Source organism: Oncorhynchus mykiss, chromosome 8, assembly GCF_013265735.2.
Source record: "Oncorhynchus mykiss isolate Arlee chromosome 8, USDA_OmykA_1.1, whole genome shotgun sequence".
NCBI lineage: Eukaryota > Metazoa > Chordata > Actinopteri > Salmoniformes > Salmonidae > Oncorhynchus > Oncorhynchus mykiss.
The window spans coordinates 28495104-28521087 of NC_048572.1; the positions used below are offsets into that span (position 1 = coordinate 28495104).

The window sequence follows — 25984 nt, forward strand, 5'->3', positions numbered from 1 at the left end:
ACGCGACCAACATCACCTGTCTAACCAGAATGTGCAACACTGGAGTTTTCCATTTGGCCACAGCTACCATTGACACTGTGCCTCGGCTACACGTCCACAAACCAAACAATCAGCAAAGTGTCGTGCAGTTGACACCAACCAGGGTCAGTGTACCTTTTGGCCAATGGATTTTGCAGTATAACGTGGAACCTGACACTCCAAAGCGGAGTAGCCCACTGTTAGCAAAAAGACAAGTCTAGTTTACCCATTTTAAACAGTGGAAAACGGAATACCAGAAACCAACGCTCCACAGTTGACACTCGAGTGCGCGAGGACTACATTTATGTTTTTGGGTTGTGTTGCTTTAGCTAGCTAAACTTGCACACCACCGTGGGGACAGTTAGCTAAAGTAGCAACCCAAACGAATAGTCTACGAAGTCAAATCATACCGTACGAGGAAGAGGGCTGCAAAATCATACTTGACCCTATGAGGTAGGTTTGCTTACACTTATGTGGAGTTCATAGCTATGTCTAAATAGCTAGCTATATTCAATTGTACTTGCATTAGCTAGATAACTAACGTTGCTTCATATCCCATCGTTAGTAATTGCAACATCATCGACAGCGACAAACCACGGGTAGTTAGCGTTAGCACGAAGCTAGCTAACTTAACCGTCCCAACGTTCTTGGTCGCGCAGCTAACAAACGTTAGCTAGCTATATAACGTTTCTATCGTTAGCTAGCTATGATTTGACGTTAGCAAGTGAATCACTAACGTTAGCTGGTTACCTGTAACGGTAACTAACGAACGTTAGTTGGAAAAATGATCAACAGCGCTAGCTAGGTAGCCTAACTACAGTAGCTACCTAACTTATAACGTAAGCTAACGTTAACCGACTCAGATAGTTTGCCCCATAGACCAACTAACGTTACCTTCGCTAACTAAGTTATCACTTTGAAGTGGACAATGCAAGCCTAGACTAGCGGAGTACTGTAACGTTAAAGGACAATTAAGCGTTAACGTTAGTTAGCTAACGCGTTACAGCCTCATAGCAATCTGTGTTAAAATTCAAAAATATTTGGTTAAAGCGACTTTCTAGACAGAAGTGGGATTGAAGTTGGTTGCTAGCTACCATAGAGATCATGTTACGTTGCTAGCCAGACAACGTCACCAAGCTAACCAGGTTAGCAATGTACTTTTTTATTCTAGTTTATTGGTCAACCTGTACTTTCATTTGTTGTGAAACTAAAATGAAACTATAACGTTAAGTTGAGGGTTTCGTCATGTTTTGGTAACTAAATTAGTTAGAGGTTAGGTATCACGTGACCATCATACCATGGGTTATGCATTTTTGTATCGACTTTTCTACCTTCCTCTTCTCGTTACTATCTGCCCTTACACCCCATGATATAGTAGAATCAAACATTTGTTACAAAAGCGAGAGTTTGCGACGAAGTAGGCTACTTGCATGCCATTTACAGAAGATATTTGAGTGATAATTTGGGGGGAGCCTTTGATCATGACGCTCAGTTCCATTACACAAGTCATTGGACAAAGGCGTCTTCTGTAAGGGGGAGTTTTGTTAAGAGCCGCGATGCTTGGTCTGAATATTAATGTAGGGTTTCCACCACTTCCGAATTCCCCAGTCGAAGTTCCGCCCCCATGCCCAGAGGGTTGTGGGAACTGAGCGTCGCGAACCCTGCAGGCAGAGCTAAAGGCTGCAGTCCAAACACGTTATGTTCACCCCCTCAGCCCTTGCAATAGCTACTTTCCCTTGGAGGAATCCCCGTCGAAACTGAATGCAGTTTGATTGCCATTTTAAGTGCGAGGTTCAACTCACTAACGTTGTATTAATAGCTTTAGGTTGGTTGTTGTTAAGCTCAACTTCAAGCTTTCCACCAAGGACGTTGCCTCCGATCATCACTCTCCCTCGCTTGGTCAAGGGACATTTAATGTAGCTATGTAAAACGTCATTCAAGGGCTGATAATTTAGGGCCAAGGGCAGTCTACTTTTAATTTGGACTGCAGCCATAGTCCAAAGTGCACGTGGCCACTGCGTTAACCAATCAGTTAAGGAGCAGATGTTTGCTTGAAAATCTTCTGTTCATGAAACGGTTCCGCCTGTCATTAGTTCCGGGCAAGCACAACCAAAAAAATATGGAAGAAATCCAATCATTGCTGTGTCTGGTTTTCCAATTCTATATAATTTTGCTTTGCTAGAATACAGAGACAAAATCATAAGGCCATGGTGAAGGATTCCAGATATTGTTGGAGTTGATGGTGGGTGAAGAGAGATTTGCACAAGAATGTTTGCATGTGCTGCTAGCTAGCTATAAACACCAAGCAACCTAAACCTCAAAACTGTGATCAAAGCCACCATTTTTAAATGTGCTGAGTAAATTATATTGTGAAATTTTCCCGCCCAAGAATTGAAATCCCAGTTACATGCATTATACCATTGTAAATTATACACTAAGCATGAATTTATCATGTAATATGCTACCAATTGGATTATGGTAATTTAACATTAGGATTTTCATATATTTAAGCAATCAGGCCTGGGGGTGTGTGGTCTGATATACCACTGCTGTCAGCCAATCACCATTTAGGGCTTGAACAACTCAGTTTATAATAAGGCTTATGGCTCCTTCTTTATACTTCTTGTCATGACATTGATGATTATAGCTCACTCTCTGTAAAATACATGGGCCTACATGCACATGAATGGGTACTTTGGGTAAAGGGAGTTGTGGCTGTGCAAATCTCTTTAGCCATCAACACCAATATCTCTGCAATCCTCCTCCATGCCGTTGACCTTCTGATTTTGTCTCTATATTCTATGTTCTAAAACAATTTTCAGCAAATAAACAAGGTAGAATTACAATGCTCCCCATGCAACATTATTTTCCTTTTTGATATTTTGAATTAGCATACAAATTGCCAGCTCGTTATTTTCATGTACAGTACCTAGAATACAAGGTTGGATTTGCACTAAACAATGTCATGTCAGAAATATCATGTAGAAAATCTGGCTCAGGGTTAGCCTCGTATACATTATCTACTGGTATGATTTTAAATTGAGAACGTATAGCTAGCTCATCAATATGCAAATTATGTGTGCGTTGAGCTATTCTCTGCTTCAGATGTACAATGACAAGGGGCATATAGATTGCACATGCCCATTAGGCCTGTTATGCCATTATACTGTAGGCTTGTGGCTGCATTGGTGACGCATGCCATTATGATAAGCTGCAAAATGGTTTCACATGGCTGATATCCTGAGAGAGCGACAATCAAAGAAAACCGATTGGGTAGCTCTCAACTTTCTCATTTGAGAAAGCAACACAGAAACACAGACAAATTAAGAGACATCTCATACCTTTGTATTTTTGAATTGGGATTTGTGATTAATGAACATTGACACTAGTTCATCTTGAATAATTAAAATATAATTTCAAAATGTACAAATAATTTAACTTATTTATAGATGTTAGACATCTTAGTAAGTAGGCTATTATTATTATTATTATTATTATTATTATTAAAGCTTAATTTTGGGTGAACAAACAAGTCCATCCCAGAGGTGGCCAACCTTGCTCCACTCCCAGATCTACTGAGTGAACAGACTTCTATTCCAGCCCAGCAATAATACACATTATTATCAACTCATTAGGTTTGATAAGTTGAAATAGGTGTGTTAGTGCTGGGCTGGAACAGAAGACTGCTCACCCAGCATTAGGGCTGTCCCCGACAAAAAAACATTCTTAGTCGATCTGTTCTTTCGACCAATGGAATGGTCTACATTTTCAAATGTTTATTTTTATAGATAGACACACTGTATTTGAATAAAATCAACTATATGTAGGCTACTGAGCTTGTCTGATGCTTTAAGCACATGGTGATTAAATAATTAAGACACACAAATCAATCAATCAAATGTATTTATAAAGCCCTTCTTACATCAGCTGATGTCACAAAGTGCTGTACAGAAACCCAGCCTAAAACCCCAAACAGCAAGCAATGCAGGTGTAGAAGCACAGTGGCTTGGAAAAACTCCCTAGAAAGGCCAGAACCTAGGAAGGAACCTAGAGAGGAACCAGGCTATGAGGGGTGGCCAGTCCTCTTCTGGCTGTGCCGGGTGGAGATTATAACAGAACATGGCCAAGATGTTCAAATGTTCATAGATTACCTGCAGGGTCAAATAGTAATAATCACAGTGGTTGTAGAGGGTGCAACAGGTCAGCACCTCAGGAGTAAATGCCAGTTGGCTTTTCATAGCCAATCATTCAGAGTATCTCTACCTCTCCTGCTGTCTCTAGAGTGTTGAAAACAGCAGGTCTGGGACAGGTAGCACGTCCAGTGAACAGGTCAGGGTTCCATTGCCGCAGGCAGAACAGTTGATACTGGAGCAGCAACACGACCAGGTGGACTGGGGACAGCAAGGAGCCATCAGACCAGGTTGTCCTGAGGCATGGTCCTAGGGCTCAGGTCCCCTGAGAGAAAGAAAGAGAGAATTAGAGAGAGCATACTTAAATTCACATAGGACACCGGATAAGACAGGAGAAACACTTCAGATATAACAAACTGACCCTAGCCCCCCCGACACACACTATTGCAGCATAAATACTGGAGGCTGAGACAGGAGGGTTCAAATGACTCGAGGGAGCCAGAGAGCCTAACCAGAAGAAAAAAACTTTTCCTGAACCACCACCTCCCGCTGCTGCTGGCCTTTACAGATTCTGCCATTACGCTCCTGAAGTTGCTGGTAATAGGCTACGGCAGGGGTCGGCAACCTTTCCCATTTGTAGTGCCAATTTATCTTACAATTTCTACCGATCTACGTGTCAGTTATGATTTTCATATGCACATTTCCTTGGAACAGTCTTAATTTATTTTATAAGTGTCTTCGTATCTCAAAATCATTGTCATGTGTTTAATACAAATTAGATCTAGAGCGTTGTATGAGATGTTCAATTTCTTGGCAATTTCTCGCATGGAATAGCCACAATTTCTCAGAACAAGAATAGACTGATGAGTTTCAGAAGAACGGTCTTTGTTTCTGGCCATTTTGAGCCTGATGCTTTCATTTGTGAAATTATTTTGATGTGTAAAGGGATTTATGTTTCTAGAACCGTACCGCAATTGAGAATCGATTCACGTTTAGATCACGCCTTCATGGTTGAATTGCTGCAAAGAAACCACAACTAAAGGACACCAATAAGAAGAGACTTGCTTGCGCCAAGAAACACGAGCAATGGACATTTAGACGGGTGGAAATCTGTTCTTTGGTCTGATGAGTCCAAATTTGAGATTTTTTGGTTCCAACTGTCGTGTCTTTGTGAGACGCAGAGTAGGTGTAGTTCCCGCCGTGAAGCATGGAGAAGGAGGTGTTATGGTGTGGGGGTGCTTTGCTTGTGACACTGCCTGTGATTTCTTTAGAGTTCAGGGCACACTTAACCAGCATGGCTACCACAGCATTCTGCAGTGATACGCCATCCCATCTTGTTTGCGCTTAGTGGGACTCTCATTTGTTTTTCAACAGGACAATGACCCAACACAACTCCAGACTTCAACCTCATGAAGCTGGTTGAGAGAATGCCAAAAGTGTGTAAAGCTGTCAAGGAAAAGGATGGCTACTTTGAAGAATCTCAAATATACAGTATATTTAGATTTAACTCTTTGTTGGTTACTATATGTTTCCATATGTGTTAGTTCCTAGTTTTGATGTCTTCACTATTATTCTACAATGTAGAAATGAAGAAATATCCTTGAATGAGTAGGTGTTCTAAAACTTTTGACTGGTAGTGTAGTTTAGGCTTCCATTATGCCTATATGAATCCTACCTCTTGAATCACATCTAGATGTCAACTTTTGACTGGTACTGTCTCTCATTTTGTGTTCTAGAGCGAGCTGTAGAATACAAATGCTTTTTGATATCGATTCGTCACAGCTCTGCAAGAGAAGGGCACCCCAGCCAGCACCCATTCCTCTCAAATGAGTCAGTATTTTTTTCTGAAAACATAGAAAGTCATCGGATGCTAATAAAAAGGTAATTTAACCAGTGTCATAAGTGGCTGACAGCTACCGCATGCCTTCATTCCAATCTCGACCTTCCCTTCTGGCCTCAAGTGCACAATCTCCCTCCACTGGCCCCATTTCCCTGATTCAGCTTTTTGACTCTAGAGTATTCCCAGAAGCCTTCTTGTACGTTTGTGGCTGTGCTGCCCAGGAAGCATTGTTTTAGCATAAAAATTGCTTTTGTAACACCATGGTTAATCACAGTGATTGGCGTATTAACCGTTATCTTGTGTCACAGCACATTTGTCCATTTTGAAGGATTACAGCAGCTTGGTGCATTTTCTTTTTCTCAAAGCTGTTTTGAGAGGAAGCAGAGCTGAGAGCTGGTGTGCTTTACAGAGAAGCATGACCGAAGCATGAGGGTTTAACATGGTAGGGAGTGGGCTATGTCTATCCTTGTTTGTGTGCTACAGTGGAGCATACATTTCTGTCCTACAAATATAAAAAGGAAGTCCACAAACTAGTGTGCCACTAGTTTTATGGCTATGGTGAACATGGGCTGGGCTATGGGTAAAGGTGCATTTTAAGGTCCGACTTGGGGGTAAGTAAGTAGAGTTTGGAATCTCCTGGTGAATCTGGAATCGTCATTGGTCCTACCTGCTATTGCCATACCTGCTATTGCCCCCTCGGGGGAACAATACTCGTACCAGTATGAATTGCTTGTGGGCTCTCGACCAACTCGGAATGCATTTTCAAGCCATGTTTGTCAAGGACATTTCATTTGGGGTAACAAATGTATTGGCAGAGGTTGGGGGTCCAGATCAAACCACTATTTCCTGCCCCACAGGACGCTGCTTCCTCATAGCTTAACAACCATATAATGTTCTGTGCATGTTACTTTACAAAACAAAAATGTTTTTACGTAGCTGCTGCTCACCCTCCCTTCATGTGTAACCACTGTTTTGTGAACAAATGTTAGTCGATTGTGTGAGTAAGCCTACCTGTATTTTGTTTCAATCTAAGCACATAGTGGTGCTTGCTGTTGAGTTTTGTCTGCATGAGCAAAAACATTTGACCATTCAGCACATGAGCACAAACTTCCTAAAATCTCACAAGACATTTCCTGTTTTCTTTAGTCTAATAGTAACATTAAACTGTGCTATTATTTATTTATATATATATATATATATATAACACCATTCTGAGAAATGGCAGAGCGTCACTAGCCCTGTCTACACATTGTTTTTACCCCAATGCAATCTACACTTTATCATAAATAACATACAACTGTTATGTCACTTCTCAGTAATTAGGCAACACCGCATGATTTGATGGATGGCACATTATTGAAATTTGCCAGATACTGTTCCGTAACTGGAGTTTGACAACATGCCCGTCAATTAAAGTGATCAGTCTTCCGCATATAGGCCACGATGTGTGTGGGTGGTAAATTCGATTTGTGTGGTTAGTTACAATCGACAGAAGTTTGTACAACATGGACAAGGACAAATATGTCTGATCATCGCACTGGGGTGAATGAAAACCGGAAGAGAGGGGGAAGCATCAGCTATGCAAAAAACATTGTGCTTAAAGTAGCATGTAAGGTTGTTTAGCGATGGGGAAGGGGCATCCTGAGAGTCTGGTCATGCAACCCCTCTGTTTTTTATTACTGGAAACAAAACGTTTTGCTTTGATTTGCCTAAGACAACTAAATTATAGTGTGTGTGAGCATATATCAGGTAGGCTTCAATATCAGCAAAAGTTGTTTGTAGATTAGGTTACAAAAAGTGCCCAAAGTAAACGTTTTGTTCTTGGAAATGTATCTCTTCGACATATTTATTTTAGAACATCATTAAACTGTGCTTTATAGTCATGCATTCTGGACCTTGATGGACTTCTATGTGCTTGAGCAAATTGGAATGCATCACGTCATGGGCTTCATAGTCATCCAGATTGCTGCAGCGATCTGATACGTTCACCCTACATATTTAAAACAAGCACCTTTTTAGTGTCTTAGGACAAAAATAAACATGAAGTGTCCTCCCTCCCCTCTATATTAAACACCATGATCTGATTTTAGATGCTTTTAAAGTCTCATACATTCTGATAGATGTTGGAGGCATTTCTGTTATTATGCCTGCCGTATAATGTGAAAAGATGTCGGACTGGTGGGCTCATTAATGTGATTTAATTTTTTTTATAGCGCGTCCTTGGCGAACATATTGCCAGTTGGAAAGAGGTCGTATTACGACCCATAGTAAATTGAAGTTTTTCCATTATCTAGCAATACAGAGACACTTGCGAGACAGTTTGTTCTCATTAAAGTGTCAAATTCCCTATCTCACTTCAGTTGTCCTCTACTGCATGTGTAGGCCTCTACTCAATGTCAACGTTTAAACCAACATGGACAAATGTTTCCGAAAAATCATATACAAGTGGTAATAGGAAACGTGGCACTACATTTTTAATGCCAAAAGGGCCATCAATCATCATGTGCCAAAGAAATGGGCTAGGCCTGAACAGAAACGGTCACCTTCGAAATGTAACTGTCATTAAGTTTAGGCTGATCTGTCGTTTGAGGTCCCAGCAATCATCAGGTGGCCTGCCACGTACCTCTTTCCCCTCCCGTTGGCACATCACTTAACTGAATCTGCCAGGTTAATTTGTTTCCCACTCCACTGGTGTTGTACTGGACTGATAGTAGTTTCAGTCTGTTAAGACTTCTGTTTGTGCTGTGTAGGAATGGTTCTTGTGAAAATGAATTTTATTAACATCTGATTGTAGCAAAAAGGACATACAAAAGGCAACATTGGCATGAGAAAATCATAACTTGTAGTTAGTTGGTCATTGTTTTACACCCTGTACAGTTGGAGTTGCTCACTTGTTTTAAGACATGTAGCCACTGCCAGTATGCTATGCCCTCATTTCCCATTTTGTTTATGGAGGTACACTGTTTTTGAGGGGACATTTCCTTCCTTGATATCCTCTCACGGGATTTGGCCTCATTAAATATATTTTTATGTAGGCTAATCAAAGCCAATTTCCTGCAATTCTACATATTTTGCCATGGTTTATGTAATTTGAGTTACTCTAACATTAAATCAAAACCAATGTGGGCCTCATGCCATGACAAATACTCCTGAATGCTTAATTGTTTTACATTTTAGATTCTACCTGACTAGCTTTTATTTAGGTGATTGTGAGTTCTGAAATATGAACTTATTAAAAAAATATATAGCAGGGCTTGACATTAACTTTGTGATATCCAATTGGTAGTTAGTCTTGTCCCATCGCTGCAACTCCCGCACGGACTCGGGAGAGGCCAAGAGCCATGCTTCTTCCGAAACCTTAGACCGCTGCACCACTCGGGAGGCCCCTGATTTTGTTACTTGTCCAAAAGCTAAAAAAAGGTCTGTAATAGGCTTAGGCGATATACTCTTTTATACCGGGGTATTTCAATAGCCTATCTCGGGGGGTGCGTGCTATGCCACTGCTTATTACTGAAATCTAAGATGTATCAAATTATATCCAGCTCAGGCCTCCAGTTATGCATTTGGCTTGCTAACTTGCTAGCTGAGTTTCCCGTGTTGTGCATATTCGGTAATATTGTATACCCCGGCATGGTACAGAAACGGTATGAATATCTGGATATTGCCCAACCTTTTTCTGTAACAACATTTTGACATAATTCTATGATGAAAGGAACCACTTTACAAAATAAAATGTATTACTTTTTTTACTGTAGAGAATCAGACAAATGTAGACTATACTCTGCTTATTGGCTTTTTTGCATATTCAAGCCTGTCTCAAAATACAACACTGCCCCTTTTAAAGCTCTCCTGGAGAATGGTTGGCCACCCTTGGTAGCCTATGAAATATTGCAACATTACAATCACAGCAAAATATAAAATAATTTCCTCTGAGCTTGAATTTAAGCTTGTCCCAATACTGGGACAGTTCTGGGATGACCGATCCAAAATTCATACAACCACTGCACACTAAAACATTTTAAAAAGCAATGAGGCTGATGCAACAGATCAGACCGTTTAGATTAAAATGTTAAGTTGTATTTTTTCATATCAGCTCAACAATGCGCACATAGCTGTAGGCTCCAAAATACAAATGGAGCGAGCGGTTTCTTGTGACAGATGAAAATATCTTTATAAATTAAAAGGGAAGATCTAAAGATGCATCAACTAGCACGGGGTACTAATATGAGTAGGAATATGCCTTTGGCTGTTGGACAATAAAATAATGTAGATTTTTGAAAACCCATGGAAAAAAGTATTGTTTTTCATGACATATGAAGTGTTTATGAAAGAATTCCCTTAGCATTTCCATGATCGTATTTTGGCTAGGCTTACCTAAAAAGGTAAGACCTGCTGCATAAATGACATGTATAACATCCAGGTTTTAAACCATTAAGTTTATGGTTAAATAGTTTTACAATGCTGACCGCCTCCGCTCTGATTCAAGGTGGATGATGTGCAGTGCGCAACAGGCACTGTCCGTTACTCTCCCGTGTTCAGTGGCTCGAGTAGGTATGTCGACAGAATCAAGCCGTTAGATGTTAATAATCCTTTATTACATTTTTCAAACATGACTGGTGTTTAGGCCATATTTATGTAATTTAAAAGTCTCATTAAAGTTTGGCTACATTTTATGTTGCCTCCCTCATGTCAGCATCGGTTTTGACATGAGTCTGTAGCCAATATGAATATCACCTATACTTTTAACACGTTGGCGCCTCTGATCCAGTAGTTGTTTGATATTGTGATCTATTTTTTCATTTGTCCATTCGGATTACTTAAATCTAGATTATTGTCCGACCTATTTAAAAAAAAATGGTTTTACTTGTCCTGTTGTTAGGGACAGGCGTTAATGTCAAGCTCTGTATAGGTTTGTTATCTTTTCTACGTACTTTGTATCTGGTTTATGTTTACACTGAAAACATTTTTCCATCCCAAAAATGATAAAACAAATGTTTTATTATTTTACTGTTTGAACACAAAGACAGTTTAAGATGCAGAAAAAACCCTGCTAACACATATTAGGATGTTGCTCCTTTTCAGCTCTGGGGAGATTTCCTTCAGTGCCAATGACCAGCCTCTTATGCACTTTCTCTTTTGCTCTAACCAGGCCCCTTCCATTCTATTTTTGGAAGTCAGTTTGCCTCGAAAACAGACAATGGGGGAGGCACACATGGGCTAAATCAGGCCATTTGTCGTCTTGTTGGGCCTCAGTAATCCTATACCAGCGGGGTCCGATTCTCTCAGTTTGACCAGCAGTGCATCTCAGTAAACAAGCCAGAGGTCACATCCTTTCTTTTATATGTGGAACAGAAGTCCTTCTCCCTCTCAATGGAGGTGGGTGTGCTTCTCTTGTGTCCTTTGTTGATTTTTTGGGGGGTCTATGACCTAGTCATTAGTAGACTACTGGTCTATTTGAAAAGCAATAGTGGGTGAACTGCAGATGGTATTGGTCACCAAAACCACTTATTAGTCCACTATTACTGAGTGACCACTTAGGTATTTTTCACACACAGTTCTGAGCTATAGGCCTAATTTATTAAATTAAATTGCATTACATTTATTTTGTTCCCGTTGGTTTCACATTGCCAAATGTCACACGAACTAAAATGCCTAAACAAAACCAAATTTTCGGGAAAGTAATTTGTTTATTTTAGAGAAAGGCTCATGTTAAATCATATATGATTATCAACAAGCATAACTTGTCTGTCACAAGGTTCATATTACTTTCGCTTTGGTCTTCCAACAGCATGCGGGAGTAAACAGCGTAATAATCCCCCTTAACTGCCACGTTAATAGGTTATATTCAGTAGCCTATATCCCTGGTGTAGTCCATGTTTCCCCTAATCCGCATCAGATGCGCTCATAAATGCTCTGCTACTCACAGAATGTTTCAGAGATGTCAAGTTATGGTATTGCGTGCATTTCATTAAATGCTTGCAGTAAAACAACCAATAATACTCTGCGCCTCTGGTTCTTTTCCTGTGTTTGGTGGAATCGGACCGAGACCACCCTTTTTGAGCGAACCATGTTTTTTTGTGCACTCCTAGTGAGGATAGTGTTCACACCAGTCCAAATGAACCAAAGGGGGAAAACAGGCCAGAGTATAGAAATACCGCTCCAAATCAATTTGGTGTGAAAGTCCCCTTAGTCCATTATTTCACTAGAACTAATAGCCGGACAAGAAGAATATACATTTAAGTTATCCGAATGGAGAAGTAGACATGTATTTACATATTATGATTTCCTCAAAGTAGACTTCTGCAGAATTCCACTTGGGACTTGCATATGAAACGCAAGCACAGATAACAGACTCCTTGTTTAAGTGAGAGTTTTTCTTTGGGAAAGTTGTTTGAGGGTAATCCTGATGTTGCGCAGATGAAAGGAAGTTCACCGCCTATTGAGAGAATGAATTCACTCAGAGCCAAGTGCAACCAGTTTAGAAGTAAATTACTTGACGATTAGATTACCAAGCACTGACAGAGAAAATGGTGCTAATGAGGAAGCAGTTGCAACTGGCCCAAAGAGCAACACCCATCTCTTCATCCCCTGCCAGGCCAGCCAGCTATGATACTATAATGTGCTCCCTCCAAGAGCCTCTTAAACAGCAGTTGGTCCTTCAACTGACAGCAAGGGTGAAAGTGACATAATACATTTGTCTTTTTATATTGGTAACTAATACAGTGCCTTGCGAAAGTATTCGGCCCCCTTGAACTTTGTGACCTTTTGCCACATTTCAGGCTTCAAACATAAAGATATAAAACTGTATTTTTTTGTGAAGAATCAACAACAAGTGGGACACAATCATGAAGTGGAACGACATTTATTGGATATTACAAACTTTTTTAACAAATCAAAAACTGAAAAATTGGGCGTGCAAAATTATTCAGCCCCCTTAAGTTAATACTTTGTAGCGCCACCTTTTGCTGCGATTACAGCTGTAAGTCGCTTGGGGTATGTCTCTATCAGTTTTGCACATCGAGAGACTGACATTTTTTCCCATTCCTCCTTGCAAAACAGCTCGAGCTCAGTGAGGTTGGATGGAGAGCATTTGTGAACAACAGTTTTCAGTTCTTTCCACAGATTCTCGATTGGATTCAGGTCTGGACTTTGACTTGGCCATTCTAACACCTGGATATGTTTATTTTTGAACCATTCCATTGTAGATTTTGCTTTATGTTTTGGATCATTGTCTTGTTGGAAGACAAATCTCCGTCCCAGGTTCAGGTCTTTTGCAGACTCCATCAGGTTTTCTTCCAGAATGGTCCTGTATTTGGCTCCATCCATCTTCCCATCAATTTTAACCATCTTCCCTGTCCCTGCTGAAGAAAAGCAGGCCCAAACCATGATGCTGCCACCACCATGTTTGACAGTGGGGATGGTGTGTTCAGGGTGATGAGCTGTGTTGCTTTTACGCCAAACACAACGTTTTGCATTGTTGCCAAAAAGTTCAATTTTGGTTTCATCTGACCAGAGCACCTTCTTCCACATGTTTGGTGTGTCTCCCAGGTGGCTTGTGGCAAACTTTAAACAACACTTTTTAGGGATATCTTTAAGAAATGGCTTTCTTCTTGCCACTCTTCCATAAAGGCCAGATTTGTGCAATATACAACTGATTGTTGTCCTATGGACAGAGTCTCCCACCTCAGCTGTAGATCTCTGCAGTTCATCCAGAGTGATCATGGGCCTCTTGGCTGCATCTCTGATCAGTCTTCTCCTTGTATGAGCTGAAAGTTTAGAGGGACGGCCAGGTCTTGGTAGATTTGCAGTGGTCTGATACTCCTTCCATTTCAATATTATCGCTTGAACAGTGCTCCTTGGGATGTTTAAAGCTTGGGAAATCTTTTTGTATCCAAATCCGGCTTTAAACTTCTTCACAACAGTATCTCGGACCTGCCTGGTGTGTTCCTTGTTCTTCATGATGCTCTCTGCGCTTTTAACGGACCTCTGAGACTATCACAGTGCAGGTGCATTTATACGGAGACTTGATTACACACAGGTGGATTGTATTTATCATCATTAGTCATTTAGGTCAACATTGGATCATTCAGAGATCCTCACTGAACTTCTGGAGAGAGTTTGCTGCACTGAAAGTAAAGGGGCTGAATAATTTTGCACGCCCAATTTTTCAGTTTTTGATTTTACTAACAAAGTTTGAAATATCCAATAAATGTTGTTCCACTTCATGATTGTGTCCCACTTGTTGTTGATTCTTCACAAAAAATTACAGTTTTATATCTTTATGTTTGAAGCCTGAAATGTGGCAAAAGGTCGCAAAGTTCAAGGGGGCCGAATACTTTCGCAAGGCACTGTATTACTGCTGAATCAAATGCATACTGGCTTTCTACGAAGGGAATGTGTAGTGCAGCATAATATGAAGGTGTTCAACTTACAGTTGCAGGACAGGCAACTTACACTTACCCAGCACTTTGCCCATGCATAGCAATGATTTATAAGACTTCCAAAATGTAGCATATTTTAAAATATTGGTTTCCCTGTGAAGTATTCATTCTGCTGAAGGTCCCTACAGATCCAAAAATACTTTTTGCCTGACCTCTGCCTCCTTTCAACAGAGAGAGAAAATGTAGAGGGAAATGAAAGTGGGATGTGTTTTGTTGTCCTTGGCAACATATTTTTTTCCTCCAAATGACATTCTTAACCAGAACTGGAACAGATTTTTTCCTTTGTTCTATGGCCCGGCAGCATTGTCCCACCTGGGGTTTCCAACCGCCCATTTTCCCTTACTGTCTGGTCCTCATTGTCCCTCATCCCCCTTCCCATCCCTTCTCTAGCCGTCGCCTCCTCTCCAACCCACTAAATGAATCAATAGGCTGAAAGTGCTCTTGGCATTTGTGGCTTTATCCAGAATGCTGAGTTGCATGCAGAAAGCTCTTGTCTCATTGTGGTCTTGTTGGTTGAAAAAAATCTCTGCCTGGGCAATTTTTGCATATTTTGTAGGACAACTCTACCACTTTTAACATTTGGGTTGTTATTATGAAGTATTTAGTGATTTCCTACACAGTTTAAGTGTCATTTTATGTCTTGACTGTTTTTAGTGATGAGCTTCTCTGATGTTTTCTAGTAGGATCCCTCAAATGACTAATACAATAAATTATGGACAGTCATTTTCAGAGCTCTATATAACCTGTCTGTAGGGTTCTGGTAATATTGAAACTCTCTGCTATATGTTGCTCTAGTTGTCTTTGTCTAATAAATAGACGCTCAGAAACCAATAGAATTATATTTATAGTCTGCAAACTCCGGTTATTCCATTCCGCAAAACCACTCCCACCATCATCGACCGAAGTTTCAACTTAGGCAGCCATTGTGCGCTTTCCAAATAGCCTTTATTTCCGTATTGAATTACTTGTAAACTTCCTAGTTTTTATTACTTCCAATTAGGCTTGGGTTGTATCTACACTGAGCAAAAATATAAAAGTAAAATGTTGGTCCATGTTTCATGAGCTGAAATAAAAGATCCCAGAAATTATCCATGTGCACAGAAAGCTTATTTCTCTAAAATGTTGTCCACAAATTTGTTTACATCCCTGTTAGTGAGCATTTTTCCTTTGCCAAGATAATCTATCCACCTTCGCCGAGAGGCGTGGGTAACCCGATGAACCCCACTCGTGATAGGGATTGGGGATTGCAATTATTTCCCATGAACGAGGAATTCCCAGTAAGGTGTGGCATATCCACAGGTGTGGCATATCTAGAAGCTGATTAAACAGCATGTGTATTACACAGGTGCACTTTGTGCTGGGGACAATACAAGGCCACTCTAAAACGCCTCTAACATATTTTTTGAGAATTTGGCAGTACGTCCAACAACTGGCCTCACAGCTGCTTGTTGTGACACCCATTTCTTTTAAAGTATCTGTGGCGATCAGGTGGATATGTATTATATATGTATTCCCGGTCATGTGAAATCCATAGATTAGGGCCTAATGAATTTATTTCAATTCTGATTTCCTCATATGAACTATAACTCAGTAAGATCTTTGAAGTTGTTGCATGTTGCGTTTATATTTTTGTTCAGTATAGATTAGCATACCGTCATACTGATCTTGTGCCATACCTGGATATTCAATAATACCGGTACTGAACACAAGGGGCACTATTTAAAAACCCCATTGAGCCTCTAATCTGAATGTTAGCAATGCTAACAAGTACATGTAAAATCCCAAAGAGACCACTAGCTAAATTCTTACACGAGTGTATTGCAAACAGACATCCCAGCTCAAAGTTATACAAGTAATAAAATAATGCTACACAGTTTGCTGCACTCACAAAGCAAATATTAGACGGCACTGCTCTTGATCATTGATCTTGAAGCATCTAACCACTGGACTGCAGGTATTTACTTAAAAAGTACCTACTTAGCTAGCTTGAATTGCTAACGTTAGCACCAAAGATACAGGCTGAAAAACTAGGATTTCATAATGATTTGCTTGTAAATTTAATAATAAAGGTTCTTCTAACAGGCCCACATGTTTGTACTGTTTAAGACAGTCGCTAAAATGAAACACTATGATTTTGGATGTAGCAGTCGGGCAAGCATAACTAGACACAGTAACACTGTTATGGTTAGTGTAGCTAGCTAGCATCTAATTCATTATTTTTCTTTTGGTGTATTGCAGTTGATTGGTGACAATTACATGAACATATGTTTAGCATGGCATTCATGCAAGCGTTATAATGGAGTGATGAATCTGGAGGGATGAATCACGCTTCAACATCTGGCAGTCCGACGGACGAATGTGGGTTTGGCGGATATCGGGAGAATGCTACCTGCCCCACTGTATTGTGCCAACTTTACAGTTTGATGGAAGAGGAATAATGGTCTGGGGCTGTTTTTCATGGTTCGGGCTAGGCCCCTTAGTTCCAATGAAGGGAAATCTTAATGTTACAGCATGCAATCACATTCTAGATGATTCTGTGCTTCCAACTCTGTGGCAACAATTTAGGGAAGGCCCTTTACTTTTTCAGCATGATAATGCCCATATGCACAAAGTGAGGTCCATACCAATAAAATTGTATTTGTCACATGCCCCCGAATACAATTGGTGTAGGACCTTACAGTGAAATGCTTACTTACAAGCCCTTAACCAACAATGTCGTTTTAAGAAAATACCTAAAAAAAAAAGTAAGAGATAAGAATAACAAATAATTAAAGAGCAGCAGTAAAATAACAGTAGTAGGGCTATATACAGGGGGTACCGGTACAGAGTCATTGTGCGGGAGAACCGGTGTCGAGGTTGAGGTAATATGTACATGTAGGTAGTTATTAAATTGACTATGCATAGATAATAACAAGAGTAGCAGCAGTGTCGAAGAGGGGGCAGGGCAATTTTAATAGTCTGGGTAGACATTTGATTAGATGACCAGGAGTCTTATGGCTTGGTGGTTGAAGCTGTTTAGAAGCCTCTTGGACCTAGAGTTGGCGCTCTGGTACTGCTTGCCGTGCGGTATCAGAGAGAACAGCCTATGACTAGGGTGGCTGGAGTCTTTGACAATATTTAGTGCCTTCCTCTGACACCGCCTGGTATAGAGGTTCTGGATGGCAGGAAGCTTGGACCCGGGGATATACTGGGCCGTACGCACTACCCTCTGTAGTGCCTTGTGGTCTGAGGCTGAGCAGTTGCCATACCAGGCAGCGATGCAACCAGTCAGAATGCTCTCAAGCTGTAAAACCTTTTGAGGATCTGAGGACCCATGCCAAATCTTTTCAGTCTCCTGAGGGGGAATAGGTTTTGTCGTGCCCTCTTCACGACTGTCTTGGTGTGCTTGGACGATGTTAGTTTGTTGGTGATGTGGACGCCAAGGAACAGTCATGATTGAACAGGGAGTACAGGAGGGGACAGAGCACGCACCCCTTAGGGGCCCCTGTGTTGAGGATCAGCATGGCGCATGTGTTGTTACCTACCCTTACCACCTTGGGGGCGGCCCGTCAGGAAGTCCAGGATCCAGTTGCAGAGGGAGGTGTTTAGTCCCAGGGTCCTTAGTTTATTGATGAGCTTTGAGGGCACTATGGTGTTGAATGCTGAGAGGTAGTCAATGAATAGCATTCTCACATAGGTGTTCCTTTTGTCCAGGTGGGAAAGAGCCGTGTGGAGTGCAATAGAGATTGCATAATCTGTGGATCTGTTGGGGCGGTATGCAAATTTGAGTGGGTCTAGGGTTTCTGGGATAATGGTGTTGATGTGAGCCATGACCAGCCTTTCACTTCATGGCTGCAGACGTGAGTGATATGGGTCAGTCGTCATTTAGGCAGGTTACCTTAGTGTTCTTCGGCACTGGGACTATGCTTGAAACATGTTGATATTGCGGACTCGGACAGGGAGAGGTTGATAATGTCAGTGAAGACATTTGCCAGTTGGTCCGCGCATGCTCGGAATACACGTCCTGGTAATCCGTCTGGCCCTGCGGCCTTGTGAATGTTGACCTGTTTAAAGGTCTTACTCACATCAGCTGCGGAGAACGTGATCACACAGTCGTCCGGAGCAGCTGATGCTCTCATGCATGTTTATGTTACTTGCCTCGACACGAGCATAGAAGTTATTTAGCTCGTCTGGTAGGCTTGTCACTGGGCAACTCTCGGCTGTAATAGTTTGCAAGCCCTGCTTCATCCGACGAGCGTTGGAGCCGGTGTGGTACGATTAGATTTTAGTCCTGTATTGACGCTTTGCCTGTTTGATAGTTGATCGGAGGCAATAGCGGGATTTCTTATAAGCTTCCGGGTTAGAGTCCCGCTCCTTGAATGCGGCAGCTCTGCCCTTTAGCTCAGTGCAAATGTCGCCTGTAATCCACGGCTTCTGGTTGGGGTGTGTACATACAGTCACTGTGAGGACGACGTGATCAATGCACTTATTGATGAAGCCGGTGACTGATGTGGTGTATGTACTCCTCAATGCCATCGACGGAATCCCGGAACATATTCCAGTCTGTGCTAGCAAAATAGTCCTGTAGTTTAGCATCTGCTTCATCTGACCACTTTTTTTATTGACTATGTCCCTGGTGCTTCCTGCTTACATTTTTGCTTGGAGGATAGAGGATAGAATTATGGTCAGATTTGCCAGATGGATAGCTTTGTACGCGTCTTTGTGTGTGGAGTAAAGGTGGTCTAGAGTTTTTTTTCTTAATTTGATTTAGTTACATTTTTTCCCTCTCTGTTTGCACTATTAACATGCTGATAGAAATGAGTTAAAACGGATTTAAGTTTACCTGCATTGAAGTCCCCGGTCCGCTAGTAGCGCCGCCACTGGATGAGCGTTTTTCTGTTTGCTTATGACGGTATACAGCTCATTGAGTTTTAGTGCCAGCATTGGTCTGTGGTGCTATGTAGACAGCTACGAAAAATACAGATGAACACTCTCTAGGTAGATAGTGTGGTCTACAGGTTATCATGAGATACTCTACCTCAGGGAGCAAAACCTCGAGACTTCCTTAGATATTGTGCACCAGCGAATATACATAGGCCCCTGCCCCGTGTCTTACCAGAGGCTGCTGTTCTATCCTGCCAATAGTGTATAACCTCCAGCTGTATGTTGTTAATGTTGTCGTTCAGCCACGACTCAGTGAAACACAAGATACTACAGTTTTTAATGTCCCGTTGGTTGGATATACGTGCTTTCAGTTCGTCCCATTTATTTTCCAGCGATTGAACGTTGCCTAACAGTACGGATGGTAAAGGCAGATTAGCCATTCGTCGCCTGATCCTTATAAGGCACCCCGATCTCTCCGTTTCTTTCTCCAGTGAATGACGGGATGAGGGCCTATTCAGGTGTTTGGAGTATATCCTTCCCGTCTGACCCAATTCGAGGTGAGTAATCGCTGTTCTGATGTCCAGAAGCTCTTTTCGGTCATATGAGACGGTAGCAGCAACATTATGTACAAAATAAGTTACAAACAATGCGAACAAATTAACAAATAGCACCATTGGTTAAGAGCCAGTTAAACGGCAGCCACACTCTCCGGCGCCATTCTTAGGATGGTGCCTGAGATCGAGATTGGTGTGGAAGTACTTGACTGACCTGCTCAGAGCCCTGACCTCAACACATCAAACACTTTTGCGATGAATTGGAACACAGACCTCGGGCCTAATTGCCCAACATCAGTGCCCGACCTCACTAATGCTCTTGTGGCTGAATGGAAGCAACGATGTTCCAACATCAAGTGGAAAGTCTTCCCAGTGGAGGCTGTTATAGCAGAAAAGGGGGGACCAACTTCATATTAATGCTCATGATTTCAAATGAGATGTTTGAGCAGGTGTCCACATACTTTTGGTCATGTAGTGTTGATCAAGGGCCTCATTGCCAATATCCTGAAGTATCCCTTTGGAAACCCACAACAGAGGAAATGTTTGGAACTGATTTTCAGTCAAGATTTTAAGATGACAACATACTTTTGCAAAGATGTGACTCTCATGCTTCTGCCTTGCACCTGCCTCAAGGGTTTTCATGGCCATAGAAGTCAATCCAGAGAGCATACCAGATGGCGAAAAGAATCCGCAAAATGCTGCTTCTTAGTGCCTTCCTTTTGAATTATAGACATCGAGAGAACGTTGGGGTTGGCCAGGGCATTTTGAGGGATCCCCGCCCTCGCTGCTCTTGGACTAGTAGCAGTGGAACAGTTGAGAAACGAAATGCCCCTGCCCTTCTCTCACAGTGGGGGAAGTGAATGTGCAGCAAGGAGCCCCTTTCTGGGCCAGGTTCCAAGAGAGGCTGCAGAAAGGTAAACGCCGGTGTCAGACTTCAGTGAAGTACAGGGGAGAGTGGCGCCTCTAAAACCTGGCATTACGCTCTCAAAGCAGGGAATGACTTGGCCCTTGGGCTTTAGTATACCAGAGTTTCTTTAAGTTCCAAGAGTTCTAACTGGGTTACAGATGGGTATGTGCAATCTCACTGTGCATTAGAAACAGGGTAGATGGAGTGAAGTGAATTGCAAGTCCTGCTCGGTGGCTTCAATATCCCCACCATAGGCCCCACTCTTTTCAGTGGCACAGTTTCTTTGTGAGAGTCTTTTCTCAATACACCATCCCATCCCCTAATGATTGTTACATTGTTCAGCTAATTGAATTTCATGCTTTTAAAGAAGGCGAGACACTGAGTGTCTGGGGGGGGGGTATACTTTCTCTCAGACCTCAGATTGTTGATGGAATGCCCAGCTTTGAGGGTTGTGGTTGAACTTTTCTGTTTCTGAGCGGAGGGTTATATTTAGGCATTGGCATTGATTATGCCCTGAGCTGTTTGTTTAATGATGTGGGATGAGAGGATGTCTGATTAGTTTTTTCCCCTCCTCCCAACAGCCAATATTAGTCCCCCCTATAGAAATAAATGACGAGGATGTCCCACAGAAGTCTGTTGCACTTGACACTTAGCGAAGCCTCTCCACCTGCAAATAATTAAACAGAAAGAGGAATCATTTTGAGTGATTGGCCCGCACCTTACTTTGACGGGAAGCCTACAGCCATCCATTCAGTGTTTTAATATTGCATTAAGAACAGGTAGGTCACCCGTGATACAAGTCAGTAATCGACATCCATCCATGTCTAAGAACGCTGAGAGATGACGTTGAAGTTTGGGAGGAGCAAGTTTGGGAAACCCTGTGCTAGGGTGTTGTGGATGGCAGGAGGCATGTGCCTCTGGATCGAAAGATTGCATGTTCGAATCCAGCGATAGGTTGTTTTCAGATTTTTGTGTTAGGTCCCAAACCTTAACTCATTACCTTAACCGTTCTGAGTTCATCCGTAGCCTTAAGAATTTGGAGTTAATGCCTAAACGTATCCTTGGAACGGTACAGAGAAGTACCAAAACACTTGGAAATTTGACGTTTGGAACAACTTTTTTTTTTTAAATTGATGATTGAGAAACATGGTTGAACGCCTAATTCTGACGTGAGACTATGAGCTTGTTGTTAAGAGTCATTCACACATCAGGATTTGCAGAGACTTCAAACAGCTCAGAACCCCCACTCTCTGTCCGAGCCCTTTAGGATAAAAGAAAAAGCATTCAGCAGTACCCTTAACCATCCCGTCTACTCATCAGGATTTTAAGCCAACATACTCACTCTGCAGACTTAACATTTTAAGATGTCATGTTGTTGTAGAAAATCTGCATTTTTTGACTTCAACATCATCATTCAATAGTCCAAATTGTTCCACGTCAAAACAGTTCAAATCTCGTCTTTAACATTCTGCTATTGTATCAGTGTGCGCTGATTTATAACCACTTAAAGAGAGGACTTGTTTAGAGGGCTTGACTTTCTGTAATTTTCCTAATGGCATTACAGTTGGATAGGCTGTTAGCCTTGCCTCGGCTACAATGCGATCCACCCCATCAGACTGCATTCACAGCTCCTCTGTCAAGAAGTCTTTTTGTTCTTGTCTGTTAGTGGGTCAGTTTGGAGATAGTCAAGCTTGAGAGGTAGAAAGAGGGCTGCCCCCCCTTCATTTTGCTCAATGTTACCTCCTGTTGCTTAGACGTTACCCAAAGCTGTTGGGTCGTGGGACCAAATACCATTTTAGATGTTATATAGACCATAGCCTCCTTGACCACAAACTGTAGGCCTAATTGTTGATTCAAGCTAATGCAGGCAGCCTACATTTTCCATGGACTATACTAGTTCTTGACTATATGAAGTCTTTATTCCTGAACATAAACCTGATCCAAGGGACTAAATAAAAACAAATGTTTGTATCTTCCATTTGAATTGGACTAACCTCTGAAGGAAGACTTAATCCATTAGCACTCACTTTTGATGGAAATGATGTACGTCTCACTGATTAAAATAAAATAAACCCCAGCAGCTGTTTTTACTAATGAGGCTTATTTAGTGAACAATAGTGGCTTATATTTTACAGGGCTAGCGTGTCACCCCATAGCACCTTGTTAGCCATAGCCCAACTGCAAACAGCCTCTGACAGGAAAATGTGCAGTGTGTGTGAGTAGGATTTCTGTGCTCCCCCTAAGCAGTTATATGGGGATAATACTGCCATGTAAGCAATGTCTTTTACATAGCCACCATAGTATCTCTTTAAAGGCCCAGTGCAGTCAAATATGTGATTTTCCTGTTTTATACATTTCCACACTGAGATGGGAATAATATGTGAAATTGTAAAAATTATGATAATGCCGTTTTATTGAAAGATTGTTTGAAAAGACTGCCTGAAAATTCTGCCTGTTTTGGTAGGATGGAGTTTTGGTCTGCCTGGTGACCTGTGGCACAGCGGTCTAAGGCAATGCATCTCAGTGCTACAGGCATCATTACAGACCCTGGTTCGATCCCGGGATGTATCACAACCGGTTGTCATCGGGAGACCCTTTGGCCCAGTGTCGTCCGGGTTAGGGGAGGTATTGGTCGGGGTAGGCCGTCATTGTAAAATAAGAATTTGTTCTTATCTGACTTGCTTAGTTAAATAAATAAAATAAAAATGGCTCTTTGCTGAGAATTTTATTAATAACATTAATGTACTTAATTTTTACCCCAAATGATTTGATATTGAGATACAAATGGCTGCATTGGACCTTTTTTTAAGGATTTTATTTTTATTTGAACACAGAGGATGTTCCCTGAAATCTTTGAGTGCGTACTTGATCTTGTTGCAATACATTCACAAGTCTTCCTAGCCCGCTGATCTGTCTAGTTGGATTCTTTGACTTGTGCAATAGCATGCAGTGCACATAAGAATGCTCAGTTTGCTGGGAGTTGAAGCACACAAAAACTCTGTTCACTTTTGAAGGATATTTGGATGAAGGATATTTGTCCGTAGAACTCCTAGACAGAACTGTGTTGAGGCACAAATCTGGGAAAGGGTACCAAAAAATATCAGCAGCATTGAAGGTCTCTAAGAACACAGTGGCCTCATAATTCCTAAATGGAAGAAGTTTGGACACATCAAGACTCCTCCAAGAGCTGGCCAAACGGAGCAATCGGGGGAGAAGGGCCTTAGTTAGGGAGATGACCAAGAACCTGATGGTCACTCTGACAGAGCTCTAGAGTTCTTCTGTGGAGATGGGAGAACCTTCCGGAAGGACAACCATCTCTGCAGCACTCCACCAATCAGGCCTTTATGGCAGAGTGGCCAGATGGAAGCCACTCCTCAGTAAAAGGCACTTGACAGCTCGTTTGGAGTTTACCAAAAGACACCTAAAGACTCTCAGACCATGAGAAACGAGATTCTCTGGTCTGATGAAACCAAGATTGAACTCTATGGACTGAATGCCAAGCGTCACTTCTGGAGGAAACCCTATGGTGAAGCATTGTGATGGCAGCATCATGCTGTGGGTATGTTTTTCAGCAGCAGGGACTGAGACTAGTCAGACTGAAGGGAAAGATGATTGGAGCAAAGTACAGAGAGATCATTGATGAAAAACCTGCACCAGAGCATTCAAGACCTCAGACTGGGGTGACGATTCACCTTCCAACAGGACAACGACCCTAAGCACACAGCCAAGACAACGCAGGAGTGACTTCCGGACAAGTCTCTGAATGTTCTTTTTTATTTTATTTATTTTTTTATTTTACCTTTATTTAACCAGGCAAGTCAGTTAAGAACAAATTCTTATTTTCAATGACGGCCTGGGAACAGTGGGTTAACTGCCTGTTCAGGGGCAGAACGACAGATTTGTACCTTGTCAGCTCGGGGGTTTGAACTCACAACCTTCCGGTTACTAGTCCAACGCTCTAACCACTAGGCTACCCTGCCGCCCCCTCTTGAGTGGCCCAGCCAGAGCCCGGACTTGAACCCAATCGAACATCTCTGGAGAGACCTGAAAATTGCTGTGCAGCGACGCTCCCCATCCAACCTGAACGAGCTGGAGTGAATCTGCATATTAGAATGGGAGAAACTCCCCAAATACAGGTGTGCCATGTTTGTAGCATCATAACCCAAGAAGACCCGAGGCTGTAATCACTGCCAAAGGTGCTTCAACAAAGCACTGAGTTAAAGGTCTGAATACATATGCAAATGTTATTTTTCTGCAAAATGTTTTTAATTTTTTTAGGCAACATTTTTTTTTTTGCTTTGTAATTATGGGGTATTGTTTGTAGATTGAGGAAACATAACTATTTAATCAATTTTAGAATAAGGCTGTAACTAGTGATGCATCGATATGACATTTTTGGCCAATACTGATATCTGACATTTTCCTTGACAAAAAAACCCAATACCGATAACCAGTATTTTTAATTTTAGCTGCCTTTTAAGTATTCTAGTACATTTAAATAGTTAACACACTCACACACTGATGCAGCGGTCTAAAGCACTGCATCTCAGTGCAAGAGGTGTCACTACAGTCACTGGTTCTAATCCAGGCTTTATCACACATAGCAAAACATCTGTTTCAGTTGCTAGCTAACTATATAGCTAGGTGTCATCATCTAAAATTATCCATAATTTATAAGACAGTTCTTATTTGTTTAATGGTGGTTCGGACCCATCTATGTGAAGCTTGCCACAATAAGGATTAGCCACAATAGTGGACTTTGCGGTTAGCCTTCAAAATAAAAGTATGGCATAATTCTACCATGTGTATTCATTTGCATCACTGTCAATGGCATACTTTTATTTTGAAGGCAAACCGCAAATTCCACTATTGTGACTAATCCTTTTTGTGGCTAGCTTCACAACACAACCCGGTCAGGTCGAGGCTCACTAGCCAGATGAAGCTAGCTGGTTGCTTATAACGTTAGCTTTGGACAACAGGGTTAAGTAGCTGGCTAGCTATTTATTTTCATGAACTGAAGTTCAATTTCAGTAGGCGAACAACAAGTGGCAACCTAGCTAATACTTACTCACAAGGATGGCTAAATCTGTGCTAAGAATAATGAAAATGACTCCAGTTTCTACTTGTCATTGTTTTCAGGCTGGTTGTATTGGTGCTAACTAGGTACCATGCTAAAGCTAGCTACCCCAGAAGTTATGCTTTTTTGACCAATGCTGTATTGTAAACACATT

General features: G+C 41.6%; 1 protein-coding gene across 1 annotated transcript in view; it reads left to right on the forward strand.

The window, feature by feature from the left end:
• btbd7 (BTB (POZ) domain containing 7) overlaps positions 1-25984 on the forward strand; it is a 110522-nt gene continuing 84538 nt past the window's right edge. The window contains exon 1 of the mRNA XM_036985231.1: positions 1-471. The gene's annotated coding sequence lies outside the window, so the exon portion shown is untranslated. The remainder of the gene's footprint in view (positions 472-25984) is intronic.